The sequence below is a fragment of the Papilio xuthus genome, unplaced genomic scaffold (assembly GCF_000836235.2).
Source record: "Papilio xuthus unplaced genomic scaffold, Pxut_1.1 DF826923.1, whole genome shotgun sequence".
In the NCBI taxonomy this organism is placed as follows: Eukaryota; Metazoa; Arthropoda; class Insecta; order Lepidoptera; family Papilionidae; genus Papilio; species Papilio xuthus.
The window spans coordinates 2,333,177-2,340,027 of record NW_013531726.1 but is presented as its reverse complement, the minus strand read 5'-3'; positions in this window follow the sequence as shown (position 1 = coordinate 2,340,027).

Below are 6,851 nucleotides of genomic sequence, written 5' to 3'. Positions count from 1 at the left end.
TTAATATTTTTATTTAAGACTGTAAAATAAATATTAATAAATAAATGTTTTATAATTTGAATATATGTATAGTTTACATCTCAAACTACTAAAAGTTTTTTCAATATTAAAAGTACAACGCCCTCAATTTTCAGCAGAAAAAGTGGGTGTGTAAATGAACAGCATAGACGGACACGCTTAGAAACTCTATTTGGGAGCATGTCTTGTTTACCCGTCATTTCACCCTGAGCAGGGGTCATTATGTTATTACCTGGGTCATGTTATAGGAAGAACCTTTTAACGTAGGTAAATTGCAAGCGTAATAAGGATACCCGCTCTTTCTTATTTTAGGAAGTTAGAATTACAGTTTTTGAAGCTCTACCAATGCATAATTCGTTTAAGCTCTTATAAAAAACACTAGCTGTCGCCCGCGACCCCGTCCGCGCGGAATTAAAAACAAACTTAGTAAGCAGCTTATATGTCCTTTCAAACTATGTTCTATATATATTACAAATTTCAGCGAAACCCATTGAGCCCTTCCGGAGATAACTTCAAACAAACATCCATCCATGTAAACATTCGCATTAATATTATTAGTAAGATTTCATCAGATGCTGTTATTTATACTTTTTAACAAACAAGGCGTTGTTTTTAACTTTACGCATTATTATTGTAAACGTCCATTAGTTACGTACCATTATTAGTCGTATGATATCATTTGTATATAAAAAACACCATCAAGATCCCCGATTCTTAATTAAGAATGTTTCTTTATGTCGATATGTTTGAGATAAAACGATCTGAAGCGAATTTTTGCAATCCTCTCGGGAAACTAAGTAATTTGTATGCCATCGTTACCCGGCACTCGACACTTGCAATCTCAGCGCCCCATCTCCGACGATAACGTGTATCAACCTTGTCTTATAAAGCCAAATCAAAGAGATGAAAATAATGAATGCGAAATTTTATAAAGGCGCCATCGCACCGCAAGGCATTACAAGCGGGAACCCGAAAGTGAGATCATGGAGCGCTCTGTCACATAACATTGTTATTTTTATTTGCATATTAAAAGCGATTCCAGTGAATTCGTAATGCTATAACGGTGTTAACATTGCATTTTATTAACCACGAACGGCTGACAGGTTGATTAAGAATTTTAAATTCATCGAAGTGCCAAATAAGGAAACGGCAATAAGGGGAGAGAAGGCACTTTAAGCTCTTTTAGGTATCGATATATTTCAGCTTATGTTCCTTGGAGAGAAGATATTTTATGTTACAGATTATGAAGAAGAATTTTGTTTTGATGCCGCCTACTTACCTTACTAACTTATTTGACTTGAAACTACCAATATATCCACTTTACTTAGGCATATAATTTAAGCAAAATACGGGAATAGAAAATTACTAATAACAGCAGAAAGCTTTTACCTTGAATAATAAATAGGCAAAATTCCCATTTCCCGATGAAAAACAGCCCCTACCCCTTCCCGAAAACATACGTGACTACCCTCCGGAGACAAATGATAATAACAAAAATATTTACCACAACTCAATGGGAATAAGAGATGTCCCTTAATGCGGTTCCATCTGTACCTGTATTCCTCCTATTATTTATTTGTTTCCATGAAAAAGGTTACCTTTCTAGGGAAATATGAATGCAAATACAACTTTCCGGGTAGAAAGAACTCGCTTACCCTCTATCCAATTTGAAAGCACCTTCGGGAGCTATGTTATTAAATAGGGATAAGTCACGGTAAGTTTACTCCTGTACCTTTATTTTGCGATATTCGAGACCGTAACCGGATATTGGTTGCTTCAATAACATAGTAGTTTTTATTTTATACTATAATAATATTAAACTTTTACTATTTTTGTAAAACGTGATAAAGTATAGGTATCTAGAACAAAAATATACTCAAAAACAATTACCGCACCTATAGGTAATTGTAAAGTAATATAGCACGATTACAATGTCTTAGTAGTTGTAACAAAACAATAGCGCTATTAGAAATTGAAAGTAGTGCGACGCGTAAGGCGTAATACACGTCAAGAATTAACAAAGGCCGCGACGCGCGACGTGATCGTAAACCGCGTCCATTGAGCGAGACAATAAAACCCGATTCAGATCAGACGGTGTCACTAGCCCGCCAAGTTCAAGTGCGCTATTAAGTTGCATAACAAGCAATAAAACGTTTGAAGTCAAGAAAAAAATACACACAACGTAAATATTCACTCGTCGTAAACGGGGCATCGTTTATAATAATAGCGTGTGTGCGCATTTTTATGCCATGACGGTTATTTTTATAGGCATTGGGTCGTAAAAGCAGTAGACTAGAGGCAGACGGGTTTTACGGTGCTTGTGACGGATGCGACCAGGTGATGAGTCGTGCACGCGACTCGCCACCGCCTAGCGCCTTTCACTATCAACAGAAAGTCGAAGTTTAAATGCTTTTTTCAACTTTCAGACTTATTTATGGCAAAACTTGTATAATATGTTGTATGAATGGGGTGCTTCGATTTGCCAAACTTTTGTTTTGCAGAAGCGAGAGACGCTAAATTATTTCAGGGCGGTCTAATGGGGTAACTAATGTTGAAATGTTGGACACTGGTCTGAAATGTTGTTTTTCTTATATAATCATTAAGTTTCTCATAATTATTTCGTAGAACCTTTATAAAAATTAAAATTATTTATTTTGTACGTATATGTATCTAACTAGGAAAGAAATACATAACAAAGTATATTGCAAATTTCTGCTTTATTTGAATATTAATTAATTATTTTATCACTTGTTACAGATGCAAAAGGAGTTCGGATGAGAAATATTAACAGGTAAGCTATCAAACAAATGTAACAAAAACTAATATATTGTAATTTATTCTGATTGCGTTCTCTTCATACCCATACATGATACGAGTAGTTATTAAACAGTTGAATTTCAATTCTACCAGGTGATTAAATTACAGCTCAAAATGCCTTTATTTCTCAGTTACAGTGGTTAATCAATCACAGAATCGGTACAGTCGATGTAAACAATGTTTTGTGGTTTTCTTTAAACTATGACACTTTGAAATTAGATGTAAAATGAGTTATAACAACACAATGATACTCATAATTAAAGAAAAACTATATTAGTTCTAATACAACTTAAGTTTTTTCTGAAAATAAAAATAAATATGTGAAAATCAAAATAATACTTATCATTGACTTTACTTCTAATACCTACTTTATAAACTTCGTCAATACTGAGTTTATAAATTAGTATAGGAAAAAATCATATATTATATTATATTAAATAGTTTAAATTACTTTGATAAATACCACTGGATAAAAAAAAACTACTGAGTTTATATTTAAACACGATTCAATTCGCCTGTACAGGTCAGAGAACATCAACAGATCGTAACCAATCAAAGTGCTAACTTGTCGGTTAGAAGCTGACCAGGGATAAGAGGCAAGTTTGCGTGATCTCATGTCGATTAAACGTTTGCTCACTATCTACGATATGTTTGCGATTCTTAAATCGATTCCAGCACGGAACGAGTCTCAGATATCGATTTAACACGAGCTGTTTTTGTTTTGTTTCGAATCGGTCATAAGACTTTAATATTATGGTCGTATAGTGAAAATAATGCTATTTAAAAAAAAGATTCTGGATATACCTGAAGATTGAAGAATGATTGCGAGATAAAATTATGTTTTATATAAAAAAATTAAGCAGCACTTTTATTTTATACAACTAGGTAGGTTAGGTTATGCATCTGTTATCTTTACATCTTTATATAGAGTCTTGTTAAACCCAATAAAACCTTTTTTGTAAAAATTATAGTTAGACGTACGTATTATAGATAATCTATTGCAAAGTAAAATTAGGTCACATTTAAACTTGTTTTTATAATTTACTAAAACTCTCTGAGGTTACTAAATTGCATACAAATATGACAAAGTTTAACATTATTCTGAGAATATTCTCACCTATATTGTGCACATGAGAATTGCTTGGACGGTCACTAAAAGGTGCACAAAAAACAAAGCAAAAAAATTATGAATATAAAACGAACTCCTACCCTTGTAGTCTTGTTTTTTAACCTTGTTTATTTCTAAAAAAAACTTAAAGTTGTTAGTCGGGCTGTTCGTCGCAAATATCTTTACATATTCTAAGAAAAAATACATTTTACAATGCCAAGACGGAGCACCAGTATATAATATAATAGGTATGTAATTTACACATGTGTTATATACTCGTTATACTTAAAGTAATAAATGTAAAAGTGAAACATGTTGGAAATAATAAAAAAAATAAAACTTTCAATCAGTTTGAGACACAAATTTTAAGTTACTTTTCATACTATTCAATCTTTGTGTTAATATTTATGGAAATAACTTTTATTCATTTAAAAAAATGGGATAACTTTACATTGAAAAACATTAATTTAATTATATTCATAGATTTGTTTATATTCGCTCACATTCAAATAAAATAGTTCAAAAATTACTAAAACATTACACGACTTAGTAACTCAGACTGATATAATTGTGTTATAACACTGAAAAAGTTGTAAATGAATTTTTAAAATTAGGTGCAGAAAATAAAAATGAAATTCAATTATTTTTATTCGTATGAAAGTAAATGATCCGTGTTTCTTATTTCTCTGCACAAAATTTTTATGAAAAACAAAACTATTTGCCATACACATTTATAAAGTAGATTGTTCGAGTCATTGTTTTCGACTGAGCATGAACAAAGAGAATAAATATTTTCATGCTGTCACAGAGATGGAATAATTTATTTTCATGTTTTTTAAAATCCTGAATATAAATATTATGAGTCACAGACGAATGGTCGGGTTCTTGATGCTTATCTAAACATGACAAGGTCTTGAACACCTCGGCATTAGTTAAGAAAAGGTTTTTAAAGGATTAAAGATTAAAATTTCAACCTTCAAATTTTAGCGTAATTTTTCTTTGGTATGTTTAATAATATTCCTTTTATTTGAACTGAATTTATTGGTTAATTGTTAAAGCATAATAAGGCATATAATAAGGATTGTTACTTTGCTTAAGCTGTTATTTTCTCTTAGCTAATAGATTTTTTTTGTGGTAGTAAGTTATGGTCCCCTATTACTTATTATTAAGTTTAGATATATTCCTTATATTACCAATTGCCTTTATTTATAAGTTCCCTCTTAATTTATTATATAAAAAACTAAATTTGTAATTCAAAACGTACAAATATGATAAAATTACCTTAGTAAATATATTACCTATATCATTTCTAATTAATGTTATTTAAATCGTTAAATAAAAGTGATGAATATAAGCTGTTCAAAGTGAGATATATTTTAGCGATATCAATAAAAGTTTTTTACACATCTAAAAGAGTAGAGCAATGGTCATAATTTTTATTATGCAATAAAAACATGTCCATGTAGACTCCGATCTATTAAAGATTGAAAGTCCTTAGAGTTTTACGAGGCGACGGCGGCGCGTGGCGGTAGTAAACAGGCACCTGTTGTGTGCCACTTCGTAAAATTCACTCAATGGCCTATATTGTATGCCAATCATATTATTCATTCATTGCTTTAACGACTTGTTTTGTGGTTTTATGCGCTACTAATAGTTGCCGGCGCTGTTTTATAGCCGACCTTCTTTCATGTCAACAATCAGTGCAACGTAAAACGTGTGTGAGTTTATGGCGAATTAAATCACTTTAATAACCAGCATTAAGTATCTAGTAATGGTCAATTAAGTCCGTATCTTTATTAACTTGATTTAGTGTGAATATTGTTTTAATGTTTTTTTAGTTGAGGTGAGTTGATTGACAACAGACACACTAATTCTTTATAATGATGAATGTCACGTTTTTTTCCAAATTTGTTTTCGGATGTGCCTAGATATAAAAATTGAGTAGATACATTCGTAGGCTCGTTCATTTCTATTCAATGCTTTATGGGAATATATGTTGGTCATAAATAACTCTCTTACGCTTAGTAAGTACTTCGGAAACGTATTTCAGCAGAAGAATATAAGAACGAAAGCAAAACTCAGCAGTATTCTTAAAATACACGCGGCGTTCCGCCATGATCCATAACTCAAATGATAGCATATGTCAGGAATATCAAGGAGGTTTCGCGTCAAGCCCCTCCTTAACTAACATGGCCGCATTCTTCCCGAGCACCATCTCACCTCTTATTGGTGCAAACAATAAAACATATTTCTCTTCTGCTGTATCCACCAATCAGCAACTTTCTTTTTGTTAAACAGCACATTTAGATAGTTCCTGCATCCGATCTTCTTTCTCATTTAAATTATATGCGTGTGAAGAGAGCCGTGATATTTACCCGATCAATGAACTAGTTGCTGCAATACGCACACAGATGGCTCTGTCTAACGAAGTAGATCTCGCGTTTTAAACTAGATGGCGCTTTAAAATATTTTATAATGAGGCTTTTTAAATAATTAAGGAACTTAAGAATATTATAATGTAAATATTATTCAAAATATTACACTATGTATTGTTTTATCTTCTTCATATTACACAATGAAATAATAAGTAGATATATGTCAATTCAGATAAATTAAAAATGACACAATATTATGTAAATTATCTCATTTTAATCCAATCAATTTATTACAGAGGAAACAAGCTACTTGCCTGACTATTGTATATCAATGTACAATCTTTTATTGTAAAGAAATGGTAATGTAACCTAGAATTAGACATTTTGTAGTTAACGTTACTTATTATTTTTAGGTACATATTTTTTCATAATAGAACCATCCTATTAAAAGTCTTAAACAAATTACTTACATACGTATGATCTCTCATATTTTTTACCAGTCACACGTAGCTGTTCCTATCGTGATTAAATCT